Raw genomic sequence first — 18,486 nt, forward strand, 5'->3', positions numbered from 1 at the left:
TGAGGTCTTTACAGGAAAGGTTTGCTGAAATGGGAGTGGAAAGGTTAAATGGCCTGCAGGGTCCTGACCTCAGGCAAAATAAACCCCTGTATAAAAAATTGAACCTGATCCCCATTATCATTTCCCACCCTCACTAATGCTCTTGTAGCTAAATGAAAATGTTAACAATGTTAGCAGAAAGCATTCAAAAGAGTATATATAGAAGCAAACAGAGGATACTTCATACTAATTGCCTTGGTTTGTGGAATTTTCACTTATCATATATATATTATTATTGTGTTGGGTTGAAAACCCCAACATACTGTTCTTACTTTGGCTTTGGCTTATTCTTCCGCTTCTTCTTCTTCTTAGCACCCCCCATTTGCTAAACGCTACTCCTCCTACAGTTTTAGGGGTACAACACCCAAACTCCCCTCACTTCTTCACCCTATAGCGGAGCAGGTTGCTTGTGCTTTTCTAAGCGAGCCGGCCCCCCGTCTTTTTGTGGCGCCGCTCCGAACCTCCCAATTTTCCCATTGACTTTGACAGGGAAGATTTTCAAACTGCTGCCACTCTTACAGCTTTGAAGCTACAGCCCCCACACTTGAATAACATAATCATGGGGTCACCCCGAATGAAACAGCGACATTTGTTGGATGACCCCAAAGTGGGAAGCGCCAACAACAGCCAATCAAGTTTCACCCATTGACTTTAATGGGGAGATTGAAACTGCTGCCAATCTTACAGCTTTGAGGTGACACTCCAGGTGACAGATCCAGCCTTTTCAATAGATATAAAACCCATAATTCCATAAAATCTAAAAATGAGACGAATGTCTGTAGAGATAATAAAACTTTGACATGTATCTTAACTTACAGTCCTCAACAAAAAATGATAGAAAATATCATTAACAATAATCTAACCATCTTAAAGACTGATCCTACTCTGAGACAAATTCTCAACAATGGACATAGATTTGTAACCAGAAAGACTGAAACCTTAAGTAATAAATCACCTAGCTTGATCCACACTAACAAAGTTACCAACACATGGCTGTCTACAACAGGCTGTTTTAAATGTGGATCCAAGCAATGCATTACTTGCAATTATATTTACAAAACTACTTCATTTACCTCATCTATAACACTGAAGAAATACCAAATAAAACATTTCAATAACTGTAACACAAAACATGTTATCTATCTTCTTACCTGCACTAAATGCATGAAACAATATGTGGGCCAAACTGGCAGAAATTTAAAAGATAGAATTAGAGAACATGTATGAAATATTACAAATGTAAACTGCCATACAACAGTTGCAAAACACTTTTCTGAGTGCTCAAATAGATCATTATCATTCCTCAATGTTATAGGAATAGACAAAGTAACTCCCAATCCTAGAGGAGGTAATATTTCTTCCATTTTAGTAAGGAAAGAGACAAAATGGATATTTTTCCTCAAAACGAGACAACCAATATGGTTTAAATTTTGATTACGATGTAACCTGTTATGTCTAATGTATACTTAGCCTAAAAATATATACTGATACTTATTCTATACTGTGTTTTTTAATATATTCCTATGTAAATCACTGACTTTTTTAACTACCCTGTCCTAGTCACATGACCTCCATGTCTGTGATTGGCCAACTGTAGAGACTTCCCCATTGGCCACCCTGTCTTTAAATAATGTGCCTTTTGCAAACTGAAATTAGCCTATGATTAAGTACCCTTTGGTACGAAACGTGTAAGGCTTTCCCTGTTTTTACATATGGATTAAATAAAATTTATACTTTTTTACTATAACTTTTTTCTGGCTGCCTTTTTCTACAAATTTCTGAATATCTGGAGTGCCTGCCTGCTTTTACTCTTTGAATAACACCAGGGTCCCCAAACTTTTACACTTGGTCACTAGGGGACTGCAGTTTTTGTTTTGAAAAGTGGGCGGAGCCACCAACAGCTAATCAAATTTCACCTATTGATTTTTATTGGTTTGATGCCGGGATTCCCAAACTTTGCAGAGTCAGTCACTGGGTGACTACGCATTCAAGTTTTTTTTACAAAAATGCAATGTGGTAGGGGCCAACAACAGCCAATCAAATTTTACCAATTGACTTTTATGGGAAAATTGAAACTGCTGCCAATCTTACAGTTTTGAGGCTACACTCCCCAAACTTGAATCTCATAGTCATGGGGTCAGCCTGAATGAAAATATGATGATTGTTGGATGCCCCAACGTGGGCGGAGCTGTGAACAGATTTTACCTATTGACTTGGCGGAAATCCAACCTGCTGCCATTCTCACAGTAATAACACCGGGGTCCCCAAACTTTGCAGACTTAGGCACCAGGTAACTGCTGTTAAAGGTTAGAAAAAGTGGGTGGAGCCACCAACAGCCAATCAGAGTTTACCTATTGACTTTCAATGGGGAAATTCAACCTGCTGCCATTCTCACAGTATTAACACCAGGGCCACTAGGGGACAGCATTTTTAGGTTTTAAAAAGTAGGTGGAGCCACCAACAGCCAATCAGACTTCACCTATTGAATATTTTTTGGTTTAAATTTAAAATGCTGTCATTCTCACACTATGCCAGAGTGCCCACGGTTTGTCACTGGGTGACTTCGACTCAAGGTTAAAAAAGGGGGGCGGGGTCACAACCACCAATCACAATTCACCTATTGACTTTTATTGGTTTAAATTTTAACTGCTGCCGTTCTTTAACTATTAATCCTAGGGTCACGAAACTTTGCAGAGTTAGTCACTGGGTAACTGCAGTTCCAGGTTAGAAAAAGGGGGTGGAGCCACCAACAGTCAATCAGATGTCACTCGTTGGCTTTCAGTGGGGAAATTTAAGTTGCTGTCATTCAGACACTATTAAAACCAGGGTCCCCAGACTTTGCACAGTGGTTTTTACTATATAACTGTGGCCCAAGGTTAGAGAAAGTGGGCAGAGCCCATTCAGTGACTTCATGTTTTTCAACCCAACATGAAGTTTGTTCTCAAACTTACTTTTCTAGTTTGTATATGTAATTGCTATTGAAAGCAGCATTTGCTGAACTCCTGGTTGTTACTTTTTAAACAATGTTGCAAGTGCCAGAGCCCCCAGGGCAGAGTGATACTGATATTTACAGTTAGTATTAGTGGTTGTATATATGGTTTATGTATGTGAGTGGATAGATAGGTCAGTATGGGGTCTGTATGTGAGTGGATAGATAGGTCAGTATGGGTCTGTATGTGAGTGGATAGATAGGTCAGTATGGGTCTGCATGTGAGTGGATAGATAGGTCAGTATGGGTCTGTATGTGAGTGGATAGATAGGTCAGTATGGGTCTGTATGTGAGTGGATAGATAGGTCAGTGTGGGTCTGTATGTGAGTGTATAGATAGGTCAGTATGGGTTTGTGTGTGCTGGGTTTACTTGGAAAGGTTGAACTTGATGGTCTTTTTTTCAACCCTATGTAACTATGGGTCAAGAGATTTCATTTCTTTTGGGCTAACAGATACCCTAATTTCATTGAAAGTACATGAACCTTAATGTCTAATTCATAGACAGGAAATTTTCAGCTTTATCAGGATATATAGCAGGATCACGTACATAATGTAGGCTTAATTGTAAATACAGTTATGTTTCGTTAAAACATTGACTTTGAAAACCACTTCTGATTTTCCCATTGCATTAATTAATGATAGCCAGTGTATACTTGTCTTAACTTACTGTGATTTCCCAACTGGCTTAGACTGCAGTTTCAGTCTTGTGAAAACATTCATTATTGTCAGGCTTGCCTCAGCATTTCTTATCCCCCTATAAAGTGCTTTTGGGGTGTTGCACAAAGCAAGCATGGGAGTATGGCCTAAACTCTAACTCTTGAAGCCATGGAGAGCCAAGTAAGGGTTGGAAAATTGTATAAAACTATAAATATGGGTATTATCTTAATATATATACATTATCTGCAACATTGAAGGTAAAATTGTAAAACTGTGTATTCGATTAGTGGAGTAGACTAGAGGTACATATGTATAATACTGTAACAGGCAGGCAAATGAGGACTGTGCAAATGTCACCTCCAACCTGCAGATGGGCAGCCTTAGATAATCTGGAAACAGTAAGGCTGATACCATGTGACTTTGCAAGGAGAGATGGGAAAGAGGAAGTCAAGGCAATAAGGCAAGGAGAGAGCATGCACAGATCTGGCAGCAGGGAGAGAGAGAGACCCCCTGGAATGCATGGTTGGAAAAAGTGCAGGAAAGGTTGCACCAACTGCAGGTTCCCCTTAGTGTGCCAGTAAGTGTCAGTCAGGGAAGGATTTTACTCTCCTTGCACCTTAGCAGTGTTGGGCTGGGACCCCAGGGGCCCACCAGAAAACCTTATACCATAGGCCCCCTCTCCAAACTATTTTTCCTCCTTTCCTCACCCAACCTCTTTATTCTCCTAGTCTCTTTTATTTACTGTACATGCTAGCAATCTATTCTTCCATCTATTTCTCCTCTTCATTTCCATTTAGAAATAGGTAATGACCATATAGCAGGCCATTTGGTAAAGGGCAGGAGGGCCCACTGACACCTGGGCCCACCGGGAGATCTCCTGGTATCCTAGTGGGCCAGTTCGGCACTGAGTAGGTCAGTAGAGGAGCATAACAAGTGGTTCGGTTGGTATCTAGAGATAAGTTCAGAGATGTAGGGTGGGGCAGAGTTATGAACTGCTTTGAATGTAAGAGTCATGAGTTTGAATTTTATCCTGGATGGTAGGGGAAGTGTTGATAAGGTAGGGGAAGCCAGGGGAGAGCTTAGTCTCTAATTGCATCTATTGAATAGAGATGTATACTCCTGTACTGTAGCTTGCTGGGTGCCCACTACAATGTGTTTTAAAGTACATTAGTAACAATCCATGAAAAGTAATGTCTGTTTCTAGATGTCACACCCAACAGCCAGAAACGTTGTCCTCAAAGTACAGTGGAGGCAAAGGGTCAGGGTAAGGGGCAGCAAATACTTTCTAACTAGAGAGACTTGTATCAAATAGCAATGTAGCAGCCATTGCAAAGAGAAGAACTAGGCTGCATTGCTTTAGAAAAGAAAATATGGATCCTAATATCTCTTTCTCTCCCCAGTTTGATGGCCATGCTTTATGAATAACAACTGGCAAAGTCCACAGAAGTGTTAAACTGGTTACACACTAACCCACTGGCCAGTTAAACATGCTTAATATGTGTTTCAAAAAGCATCAGTTAATAGAGCTTCTCCTGCAGAATCCTGCATTGAAATCTGTGTGTTTTCCCATGCCAGATTCCCTTAAAAACTACCCCTCTACCTACTACAGTATTGCACTAGAGTCCTTGATTTTCTTATTAAATCCTCTACAATAAATCAACTAAGAACTTGCTATGCCACAAAGATTAGTAGTGTTTGCAAGGTAATGCTTCAGGGCAAATGCACCACGCAACATGGATTAGAAGCTGAAGATGATTTTGATTTAGAGCATTAATAGACAGAACACTGGGGGAGCAACCAATCAGCATTTAGAATTTGCTGGTCACCTATTTAAAAGCAAACATCTTAGTGGTTGCTATGGGTTACTGCTACTGGGCAAACAGTGATTTTTTTTACATATGTTGCAGCCTTCCATTTATTTTATATTGTACACAGATGTCCAGGGTATGATAAGTATTTAACATACATTGACCAGCCAATGACTAGATGGGCCAATGACTTCTAGAAGAAAAGTAATTTGCCAGATCTGTAGGGGGTAGAAAAGTTGTCAAAGTGCAAGAGTGCAGATAAGCGCAGAATGAAATATTTGCTTGTCGCAGGAAACACATCTGCTGGTTGTGGACAAATCAAAAAACAAAATGAGGCAAACAGAACAAACTCCTCTTATTTAGTTTAATGGTAACTACAGCCCATCAGTTTGCCCAGATGCAGACCCTTTCCACCTGCTCATGTGAACAGAACATATGTTGCCCATCTTACCTCGGCACAAGGTGACAAAGAGATTTCATTGTTCCCTCCACCTTCATATCACTGGCAAACAGTCTCAGTGTTTTTAGTTATTATAGAGATCTGGAAAAGGCTGAAACCCCTCTAACATCAGTCTGAACACCCAGGGATATTTGATCAAATAACTTTCACATTATAATAGCCTTTGATGAGACCCATTATGTCTGGCACTATCAGGTCTTAGGGGGCATCTTGCAAAGGGCAAGACGCATTGGGACAGGAATCGTCATGTTTTTTTCCCCCCCAATGTATAATATAAGGTTGAAGGGAGTTGTTGCTGGCAGGAGGAGGGCCGTACCATAGTATCCAACAGCTAGTGCTTTAATGGAGACTGTTACACAGTAGATGCTGGGTGGAAATAAAAATGCTGGGAATGAGACAACTGCTGATATTGGGGCACAGTATAACCTTCCAGTTTGGGGCAGCGCCACTAAACACACACTTGGGCTGCTGCTATTGCACATTTCTGTTTGTCACTTACAGTTATGACTGTTTCTTGTGGGAGAGGGAAAGGACTTGCCCAGCCCTCATTAAAACAGTAAAACACATTGTAAACCAATTGTATATTTGACATTATACAGTTAAAGGAAGCGAGAAAATGATACTAGGAGAAAAGGCTGCATTTTGGGATACTGTCAGCCCCAGTGTTGCTCCATAGAACAAGTAGCCCTATCTGAAAGCTGCACTGATGACATCATGAGCTGGAAAAGACAAGATTACTATATGGGCAGTCAGTTAACTGGGCAGCACGGTGGCGCAGTGAGTAGCACTGTCGCCTTACAGAAGCACTGGTCGCGAGTTCAATCCTGGCCAGGGCACCGTCTGTAAGGAGTTTAAGTGTATGTTCTCCCCGTGGCTGCGTGGGTTTCCTCCGGGTTCTCCGGTTTCCTCCCACACTCCAAAAACATACAGATAGGATCCCCCTACCCTTAGGGGCTGATTTACTTACCCACGAACGGGTCGAATGGAGTCCAATTGCGTTTTTTTCGTAATGATCGGTATTTTGCGTATTTTTCGTATGTTTTGCGATTTTTTCGGATTCTTTACGAATTTTTCGTTACCAATACGATTTTTGCGTAAAAACGCGAGTTTTCGTATCCATTACGAAAGTTGCGTAAAAAGTTGCGCATTTTTCGTAGCGTTAAAACTTACGCGAAAAATGCGCAACTTTTCGCGTAAGTTTTAACGCTACGAAAAATGCGCAACTTTTTACGCAACTTTCGTAATGGATACGAAAAACTCGCGTTTTTACGCAAAAATCGTATTGGTAACGAAAAATTCGTAAAGAATCCGAAAAAATCGCAAAACATACGAAAAAGTCGCAAAATGTTCGTTTTCAAGTCGGAACTTTTCCAATTCGGGTCGGATTCGTGGGTTAGTAAATCAGCCCCTTAGTGTGTGAATGTGTGAGTGAGTGATAAGCCAGTATGAATAATCTCCACGGGTGTGGAGGACTATACTGGCTTGAGTGAATGGGAGCCAGTATGAATAATCTCCACGGGTGTGGAGGACTATACTGGCTCGAGTGAATGTTTTGCAAAACATTTGTTTTCCCCCAAAAAGATACATTGAAGTCAATGGGCCATTTTTATCATATGGGTTGTTTTGCAATATGAAATTTCAACATGCAACAAAATTTACCTATATTTTTGGAGTTCATATAATACTTTTTTACTTTTTTTTGAAAAATTTACATTCATATATTTTCATAAAGGACATGTCAACCCCAAAAATATTTTTTTGCCTCATAAAAGAAAACATAATTCAAAGCAACTTTCCAATATCAATTTGTTAAACATTATTAGTGTAATAGCTTTAATAGTTATTGTGTTGGGTTGAAAACCCCACAGACTGTTCTTCCACTTTGGCTTATTCTTCCGCTTCTTCTTCTTCTTAGCGCCCCCCATTTTCTAAACGCTACTCCTCCTACAGTTTTAGGGGTACAACACCCAAACTCTCCACACATCTTCACCCTATAGCGGAGCAGGTTGCTTGTGCTTTTCTAAGTGATCCGGCCCCCCGTCTTTTTGTGGCGCCGCTCCGAACCCCCCAATTTTCCCATTGACTTTGACAGGGAAGATTTTCAAACTGCTGCCACTCTTACAGCTTAGAAGCTACACCCCCCACACTTGAATAACATCATCATGGGGTCACCCCGAATGAAACAGTGACATTTGTTGGATGACCCCAAAGTGGGAAGGGCCAACAACAGCCAATCAAATTTTACCAATTGACTTTTATGGGAAAATTTAAACTGCTGCCAATCTTACAGCTTTGAGGCTGCACCCCCCAAACTTGAATCTCATAGTCATGGGGTCAGCCTGAATGAAAATATGATGATTGTTGGATGCCCCAAAGTGGGCGGAGCTGTGAACAGCCAATCAGATTTTACCTATTGACTTGGCGGAAATCCAACCTGCTGCCATTCTCACAGTAATAACACCGGGGTCCCCAAACTTTGCAGAGTTAGGCACCAGGTAACTGCGGTTAAAGGTTAGAAAAAGTGGGCCACCAACAGCCAATCAGAGTTTACCTATTGACTTTCAATGGGGAAATTCAACCTGCTGCCATTCTCACAGTATTAACACCAGGGCCACTAGGGACAGCATTTTTAGGTTTTAAAAAGTAGGTGGAGCCACCAACAGCCAATCAGACTTCACCTATTGAATATTTTTTGGTTTAAATTTAAAATGCTGCTTTCAAACTTTTGCACAGTCAGTCACTGGCTGACTACATATTCAGGGTTAGAACAAGTGGGCGGAGCCACCAACAGCCAATCCATTTCCACCCATTAGATTTCATTGGTTTATATTTAAACTGATGCCATAATTTAAATATTAATTCCAGGGTTGTTAAACTTTCCAGAGTTTGTCACTGGGTATTTGCCGTTCAAAGTTAGAAAAAAGTGGGCGGAGCCACCAACAGGCAATCACATTTCACCTATTTAATTTCAATGGTGAAGTGTAAAATGCTGTTAGTCTCACAATTTTTATGCCCGAGTCCCCAAAATTTGCAAAGTTGGTCACTGGGGGACTGCAGTTCAAAAATAGGAAAAGTGGGTTGGGCCACTAACAGCCAATCAGATTTCATCCATTGAATTTTATTGGTTTAAATTTAAAATGCTGTCATTCTCACACTATTTATGCCAAAGTGCCCACTGTTTGTCACTGGGTGACTTCGACTCAAGGTTAAAAAAAGGGGGCGGGGTCACAACCACCAATCACAATTCACCTATTGACTTTTATTGGTTTAAATTTTAACTGCTGCCGTTCTTTAACTATTAATCCTAGGGTCACGAAACTTTGCAGAGTTAGTCACTGGGTAACTGCAGTTCCAGGTTAGAAAAAGGGGGTGGAGCCACCAACAGTCTATCAGATGTCACTCGTTGGCTTTCAGTGGGGAAATTTAAGTTGCTGCCATTCAGACACTATTAAAACCAGGGTCCCCAGACTTTGCACAGTGGTTTTTACTATATAACTGTGGCCCAAGCTTAGAGAAAGTGGGCAGAGCCCATTCAGTGACTTCATGTTTTTCAACCCAACATGAAGTTTGTTCTCAAACTTACTTTTCTAGTTATTATTATTGTTATAATTATATTATATTACTTATACCTCTTATGTAATATTGATCACCATGCATTAAAGCTACTAAATAAAAAAAAATGGAATTATTTTTGCCCTCAATGTGTATCATGCTGATATTAAGTACAAAGCTCTGTTCTCTTTATTAAACTGGGTAAGCAAGTAAGTCAGAAATGAAGACTTTTTTAATTAGGATGCTAGGGGAAAAGACATTGCTGTGGGAAAAGGACCTTTCAAAACAATTGATTGATTAATTGTCTTTTTCTTAAATGTGTGGGGTTTATTTTTTTATTTTTTTGGCAGACCTATGTTTGTTCTAGATCACCCACCTTGTAAGGGTGGAACCATTATGGCATTAAATGCTACTGCATAGAGTATATTTGTGAGATTTAGTGGCAGTTAACTAATTACATTGTCTGTATTAAAAAAAACTGACATTTAAAAAAATTCTAGACAAACCTATGTCTCCAGTTCACAAACCTTTATTCTTATTAAACATCCCACCAATCCAAGTTTATGCAAAGACAGGCAAATGGTGCCTAAAAATATATTCCATTTCATCCATGCTTTCCTACCCCCATGAGATACCCTTTGTATAGGTATGTAAATCAGCAATTACGTAGATTCAGTTTTAATCATCCTAAAGTACTCCCTATGCACTAGTGCACTGGTTTGGAAATAGGGATGAGAAGCTGGACCACGTATTTCCTCTGCTGTTACTGCTCTGAGCAGTTTTAACACTCCTGTTAAACCAGACAGTCAGGAACCTTAATAAAATATGATGCTGCCTATAAATTGGAGCTCTTTATCCGTTTCTCAGCTTATGCGTATGATGCATAATTGTAAATCCAGGCTTTCGCTTATGAGGTATCATTTTTATATGTTCTTCTAAATTCATTATTTTCTTGTTTTCTCTTTCCAAACTCTCTCTAGCATGCTCTTTCTACGCATCCTCCTGTTTTTATCTTCACACTGACTTTTTTCCAGACTATCTAATTGCCAGGTCTTTTCTTTACATCTTTGGTACCTTTCTTGATGCATAATGAGTTCCTTTTGATTGATCAGTATTTTCTTACTGCTTTTCTTTACTTCTTTGGGTATTAATCATTTTTACAGCTTCCACTTTCTTTCAGTTCTCCTTAACTTTGTTCTTTCTTTTGTCGCTATTTTTTCCTTCTAAATTTCTCTTGCAAACTCTTAAGTTGTTGTTTCCACGGTCATGAACTGCGGTTCACTGCCTGAAAGCTAAACAGAAGGGCATATGAAAAGGTTCAGCAAATGAATTAATCGTAAAGGAAGTGGCATGCCTTTCTTTCTTAAGGAGAAAAGAAATCCCTGACAATTTCAGTTTTGCTTCTGTATTATTGAAAAGGGTGGAGCAAGTGCTTAACAATCCTGCCTTGAAAAGGATGCTTCAACAGCTAAATCTTAATGAAATGTGCAAATACACAAGCCCATACTGGCAAATCTGGTGTAATAAAGTTGCTTAGTTTGAAATACTCCATGTAGTTCATTAAGAGGTTGTTCACCTTTTTAAGCTAACTTTTTCATTTTTTTCTTTTTTTTTTATAGTTTCTGAATTATTTGCCTTCTTTTTCTGCCTCTTCACAGCTTTTAAAAGGGGATTGCTGACCATAGAAGCCAAACGCAATTGCTCTGTGAGGCTACAATTTTATTATTACTGCTACTTTTTATTACTTACCTTTCTATTCTGGTCCTCTCCTATTAATATTCCAGTCTCTCATTTAAATCAAAGCCTGGTTGCTAGGGTTATTGGGACCTAAGCAACCAGTAAGCTGCTAAAATTCCAAACTGGAGAGCTGCTACATAAAAAGATAAATAATTCAGAAACCACAAATTTTAAAAATTGAAGACCAATTGCAAATTGTCTTTGAATATTACTCTTAACATCATACTAAAAGTTACATTAAAGATGAACAACTCAATTTATAAAAAAAACTAATAATCTGCTTCATTATGACCAAAATAAGCCATCAGTTCTAAAGACATGTAATTTAACTTTACGGAAATCTTAAGCCTAACTTACTCCGTTATTTTACATGACCATAAACCTAATTCATGTGGCAAATCTCTAATGTGAAGAATTTTGTAAACATTTTTTTTTATTTTTGCTTCCTTAAAAAGTAAAACAATAAGGCATGGCTCAATGTTTTTTTCACACAAAAAATTTTTTGCAAATATTCTCAGAAAACCATTATACAGCATTCTAAATGAACGTGATCGTACACAACATACTGTGAAAAGGCCTTAACTTTCTTTCACATAGCTTAATGGATATAACCCATAGTCTGAGACTGGGAAACCAAGATCTCAACAGAATACCCAATATTAATCTTTTAAAACCTTTCAAGCAGCATGGTATCGATACACATACTAAATAAATAGCACAAGCTATACGTTAGCTGATCTCTTGGCTGAAGTCCTAGCTTTGTTTTGATAGTGGTATACTTGTTGCATTTGCAAACTCTTGATCATTGACCTTCTACTTTTAAATTGTTTTATTTCTCCGTGTGTGTAGCACTTTTAACACCACACCTCTCCCCCCTCACCATCTCCTTCAGTTCTCATACAGTTTTTAAATTACTACTTCCACGGTCACGAACTGCGATTCATTAGTTATCGGAAACAATTCTAACTAGAAAGGGTTTCATGTGTTGTGATTGTGAATTAAGCAAAGCCCAGAGATAACAACTGAAGAGCCAGCTGGATCTCAGGCTGCTTGTTAATACAAAGCTTGCCCACATTAAACGCTGAGAGTGAAAGCCATACTGCTCTTGGGCCCGGATGTGAAAAAAGAGTAGCAAGCCTGTTCAGTGTCACTGAGGGGGTGCAATTCCACCAACTCTCAAATAAGACAATAAAAAAAGTGCTCTTGAGGTATTAATTTTTATCTTCCCATTTTATGGACTTAAGATAATGTCAACAAACATTTATTAGGGATGTGATATAATATAAATAATCTTAAACCCTGCGAGCACTTGTTAATGTGTACGCTACCGAATAAGAACCCTTATCTTACAGAAAATACTGTTCCTTCTGTCTAGTTCATTTTGGTTAAAGTGGAATAATGTACTGGGTCATGTGGCTTTGAAACATCTCACATGTAAACCATAAATGCTTATTTTCAGAATCTAAAGCTCGGATATGGTGTTCTTCACATCAAGTGAAGAACTTCCCTTCCTTTCATAAATATGTATTGTCTGAAACAAAGCCCTATGACCCATAGGGAGTCTTGATTACTGAGAAGATGCTGGCGCTCCATTGAAGAATTGCTGGCGTTTCAAATTTATCCTATGTTCTTAACCAGTTATTAGAATAACATTTTAAAATCCTTTTCCTGTGGTCCTCTTTTAATCTGTGCCGCATCCAGTATAGAGCAAAGAATAGTTTACACATCAAAAGGCAGACTTGACATTCAAATAACAAAAACACCAAGCCTCTGTTTTCAGTCAGTAGTAAGCAGGTGTGTTATACTGTTGACCACCTTATTGAGAGGCCATCTCATTCCTTTCACTGAAAAGAGCACTCTCTCTCCAGGATGCAAGCATTATCAAATGTCAAAATATTTTGCTGCCCTTGATGTGTGCAGCTTCATTATATGCTTCTGAGATGTGCATTTGCATTCAGCATTACCCTCAGTTCTTCATATGTTTGGAGTCTGACTGTTGTTAGTGGAACAGTGTTCATTCCAAAGGGATATAAGCACATTTTACAACCTTATGGAATGTAATATTTACATTGCTAAATTCATTATTTATTGGTTGTTAATGGATAGGATCCATTATCCAGAAACCCATTATCCAGAAAGTTCCAAATTACATGAAGGTCTGAATTACATGTGAGATGTATAATAGAGCCATAGACTCTATTATAAGCAAATTAAGCAAAAAAAGTCTATTTTTTAAAACTGATTTCCTTTGTCTATGTAACAATAAAACAGTACCTTGCACTTGATCCCAATTAAGATATAATTAATCCTTATTGGAGACAAGACAATCCTTTTTAGACTTTAGGTATGCAGAAAAACCCAGGTCCCGAGCTTTCTGAAAAACAGGTCCCATACCTGTGTATTAAAAAAAATAAATAAGAAAAAGTGTGTATGTATATATATATATATATATATATATATATATATATATATATATATATATATATATATAACACACACACACTTAAGAATGTGTTCAGGGAGCATATGGCTCAGTGACAACCCTCAGCAGTTTTTTCAGTGCACTGCTCCTTTTCCACTCCAAGGTTTTTCCTATGCTAGAGATTGTCAGCCTTGATCTCACTCCACACTTTCAGCCTCATTAGTCCTCAACTTGTAGCCATTTGTCAAGGTCTCGGCATATTCCAGGACAGAATATTTGACACCTTGGTTTATGCGACTCATTAAGAAAGCAAACAGGCGTCTGATGATTGTTTCTTCTCCAAATCTAACACAAATTCAAGTCTTTCACCTTGACTTCCACTATACTCTCTCTGCCTTCTTCTTCCCACACTACTTCTTCATGTTATTCTCTCATCTGGATAACTTTAATTATGATTGAAGCATTTTATTTTCTTTTCTAATTTTCCTTCATCTTTTAGCTGACTTATTTTTTCTGAAGTATAAACTTATTCCTACACATTCTTCCAAGACTTCTTGATCTTGTGTGGTGTTTGTGCAATCTTGGGGTAAAATATCATGAGTCATTGTAGATGAATTCAGAATTCTGTGTACAAGTTAAAAATGAACACAAAATGTTAGATACGACATCAACATACTGATGAAAAGGCTTACCACCTAGGTCAGTACAAACCACATCAGGCAGAAGTACCCTGTTCAGGTGAAGGTTCAACAGTGTTTCATTAGAAGGAAAGGCTGTAGAAAGACATTTCTGAAGAAAATATTTACCAGAAAAAATGGTCACCTGTTTAAAAGCAAACATCTTATTGGTTGCTATGGGTTTCTGCTTCTGGGCAAACTTAGTGGCTTTTATTACATACAAAGTTATGTGCCTCAGGGGCATTGGAAGAAGCATTCCCTGCCCACTGAGGTTACAGTCTAATATTATCAATATCAACTTATCCAGTATTATCAATATGCAGGCATAAATAGGAGGGGCAATTTGAGTTTTATATTGAAGAGGTCAAGAAACTGTTTCTTCTTGAGGAATTCAGGGATTCCAGAGGTGAGGAGCAGCAATGTTTTAAGATGAGGAAGAAAGTGTATGTGGAGGGTGTCAAAAGATGATGATCCATTTTCAGGGTTCAGTTTTATTGCTTATCTTTATTTTTAGACCCGGATCTTTTCTGATATGTCATTATATTAAGACCCTACCGATTAGCAAGCTATCAATAAAAGTTATTAATTCAATGGGAGGGCAGTCTATACTAAAGTTTATAGACCATATGGTTTGCAGAGTTCTTTCTGCAGCTTATGGTTCTTCCTTGTCATCTTAAAGCTAAACACTTAAATATGGTGATTAGAACCCTTTATTAGTTACATAGTTACATAGGGTTGAAAAAAGACCAGAGTCCATCAAGTTTAACCCATCCAAGTAAACCCAGCACACCTAACCCACACCTACCAATCTATACACTCACATACATAAACTATATATACAACCACTAATACTTACTGTTGATATTAGTATCACAATAGCCTTGGATACTATACTTGTTCAAGAACTTATCCAGGCCCCTCTTAAAGGCATTAACAGAATCTGCCATTACCACATCTCTAGGAAGGGCATTCCACAACCTCACTGCCCTCACCGTGAAAAACCACCTACGCTGCTTCAAATGGAAGCTCCGTTCCTCTAATCTAAAGGGGTGACCTCTGGTGAGTTGATTGTTTTTATGGGAAAAAAGAACACCCCCCCATCTGCCTATAATCCCCTCTAATGTACTTGTACAGAGTAATCATGTCCCCTTGCAAGCGCCTCTTTTCCAGAGAAAACAACCCCAACCTCGACAGTCTCACCTCATAGCTTAAATCTTCCATCCCCTTTACCAGTTTAGTTGCACGTCTCTCCAGCTCAATAATATCCTTCTTAAGGACTGGAGCCCAAAACTGCACTGCATATAAAGGGCTAAAATTATGTTCTCATCCCTTGAGTCAATGCCCTTTTTTATACAAGACAGCACTTTATTTGCTTTAGTAGCCACAGAATGACACTGCCTGGAATTAGACAACTTGTTATCTACAAAAACCCCTAGATCCTTCTCCATTAAGGATGCCCCCAACACACTACCATTCAGTAGATTTTGCGTTTTCTACCAAAGTGCATAACTTTGCACTAGTGAACTTTTCTGCATAGAAATGAATCTCCTACAAAATACATTTTCATTTATCTTCATTTAAAGAGTTGACTTGGTTAGCTTTCCATAAAATCATCTAGATTGCAATATGTATGTTATAGGTTTCCAGTTTTAAATGCATGACTTGGAAAGTGTACCCCTTTAAGATGGAACATTTTCAAAAAGCACTCATGTTCATTAGTTTGGATCTGCCTTACAGGGCTGTATAGTGCGTTATACAGTACATATGAGGACATCCTTAGGCAGCTGCAGTGCCCTACATGCACCTTTCTCTGTGTCAGATGTGAATTATCCCTCTGTTTTAATGTGAACCTTCTGCACAGATTGCCATCCTTTCTGCTGCCTGCAATCTGGATCCCTTTTCAGGGCCCTGCATTCCTACTTTCATTGTCATCCTTCCTCTGTACTTCTTCCATCCCAGGACATCAGCCAGTGGAAAAAAAACTTTTTATTTTGCTACTGAATTTAGCTTTTCTTGTCCTTTAAAACCTGTGTATCACTCTCTAAACTCATCTGATGTTTGTTGCACAGAACAGAATCACTATGTGCTCTATAAGGATGGCAACTTTTAGGCCAGGGTCTTCAGCTGTACCATGTTCAGCTCCATATCCTGCTGTACATTGCTTTGGGGAAATAGTTAAATGTCAGAATGGGAACTATTTGAGTCAGATACCTGTGGATTTTTATCTTGTGATCAATTTAGACAAAGCAATATAAGAAGACCTTGAGTAGATTTTTACTGTATCTCTACTAGTCAGAATATTTTTTCAGTTTTTAACTACAAAAGCTAAGCAAGTGGCGGCGTCTGGCAAGTATGATGTCATTCCTTATGGGTGGTTGTGCCGCATTGCCCTTAGGCACTCACGACTGTAATTGCTTCACAAAAATAGTTAAAACCTATTGTGCTAATAGGAATATATTTTAATTGAAGTTCTAACGCACCCTTTTTAACCCTTGCAATGTAATTCACAGAAACCAAAGCACTAATGTACTTAGTGTCTTATCAGTCATCCAAAGGAACATTCATTTGTATAGTAAATCATGATTATAATAGTTCTAGCCGGGTTTTCTTCTACTAGTCATCTTGTGCCATCTGCTGGTGACTTTATGAATGCCTGTCGTGCTGTACTGATTTCGTACTTTAAACCATGACATGTGGATTTATCTTTTATAATTACAAAATTAACTGAAATCAGATAAATATTTCTTGTAATATTTATAAAGATTTTATATTTTTATTTTTAAAAGCAAGTAGCCAAAAATAATTAGTCACTATTTCAGGCTGCCTGCATGTACATTATTACTTTATGTACCATGCCCATTCCATGTATGTATAACATTATTTGGATAGGATATGCAGCACTGTACAATTTTACAATACAGAAAAGAACACACAGGGAAGACAACTTTATTAAAAGTAATAATAAACTATAAGTCTACTTTATACTTGCCTTGTAGTAAAATACACAGCAGGAGGCAAGGCACAAATAAGAAGGCAACGCACAAGGTCTGGGTATTGGCCCTTATGTTCCAGAATTTGGTAGGTAGTGTTCTAGTGCTCCAAATGTTAGGATCTGTGTCTTTGTAGGCTTTCAGATAGTTTTCTTATGGAGAAATTCAGGAATAGAATTCCAGAAGTTAGAAGCAGTGAGATAAAAAAAAGGTTTAAGATGAGAGATGGCTGTGAATGTGGGTGGTTTAAAATGATGGTGGCTGTGAGAGGAGCAGAGGAGACAGCCAGATACATACATGGAGACAGACAAATGTAGTGAGGACCAGAGGAGTGAAGTGCTTTGAATGTTAGCAGAAGGGTTTTGTATGATATTCTATGGTTAATATGCAGCCATGATATGGATTTTACCAGTGGATGAACAAGTCCCCTCTTAGGAGAGAGCAGGAGAATGTCAGCTGTATATGTGTGTAAAAAATGCTGATGCGCACCAGGAAAATTTCATCAAAAAAAGATACCTATTTTATTTAGATCAGCGTTTCGGTCCTCTTTGCACCCAGGTTATAATCCCAAATGCTACATCAGGTATATAGGTTATTTACACTCTGGATGCTCGGTGCCTCCTCACCCCACATATTACTCCCAGAACACAAGCTGTGAAATAACCTGCTGCATTGAAAGTGACATGTGTTTCCGTCACAGTAATTTATTTTGGTCAAAACTGTAACACAGCAGATATAAATGCCTAAACTAAAGTCAAAAGCAAAGTACATGTAAAAAAGCTGTATTTTCTTTTACTGTACCATCAAAGTTGGCCACAGTAATTCCCGATCTTGGGATCATGTCAGGCTATCCTTTGTATTGCAGTGCCATTGCACATGCTCAGTGTGAGCTGGGCTGCTTTTGGGGTTGTTAAGTCATCACCACTTCAATGCGATTACATTTGTCATGCAGTGCCTATATTCACCTGGGGGCAAGTTTAGAGGTACAGACAAACCAACATGATAGGGGATAACGTAAGGTTTTTTGTTTTTTTGTCACTGTTTTCATGTCCGTTTCTCAGAAGCAGCCCCAAAACTGCACATTAATCTAATAACATTCAAGATACAAGTGTTTACACAATACCATTAATGCTCTTAGGTTAATGTGTTTGGTGA

At 38.6% G+C, this 18,486-nt stretch overlaps 1 protein-coding gene across 5 annotated transcripts in view; it reads left to right on the forward strand.

Annotated features, from left to right (window-relative positions):
* The window catches only part of dis3l2 (DIS3 like 3'-5' exoribonuclease 2), a 225,945-nt gene that overhangs the window by 198,731 nt on the left and 8,728 nt on the right, over positions 1-18,486 (forward strand).

Source organism: Xenopus tropicalis, chromosome 5, assembly GCF_000004195.4.
Source record: "Xenopus tropicalis strain Nigerian chromosome 5, UCB_Xtro_10.0, whole genome shotgun sequence".
NCBI lineage: Eukaryota > Metazoa > Chordata > Amphibia > Anura > Pipidae > Xenopus > Xenopus tropicalis.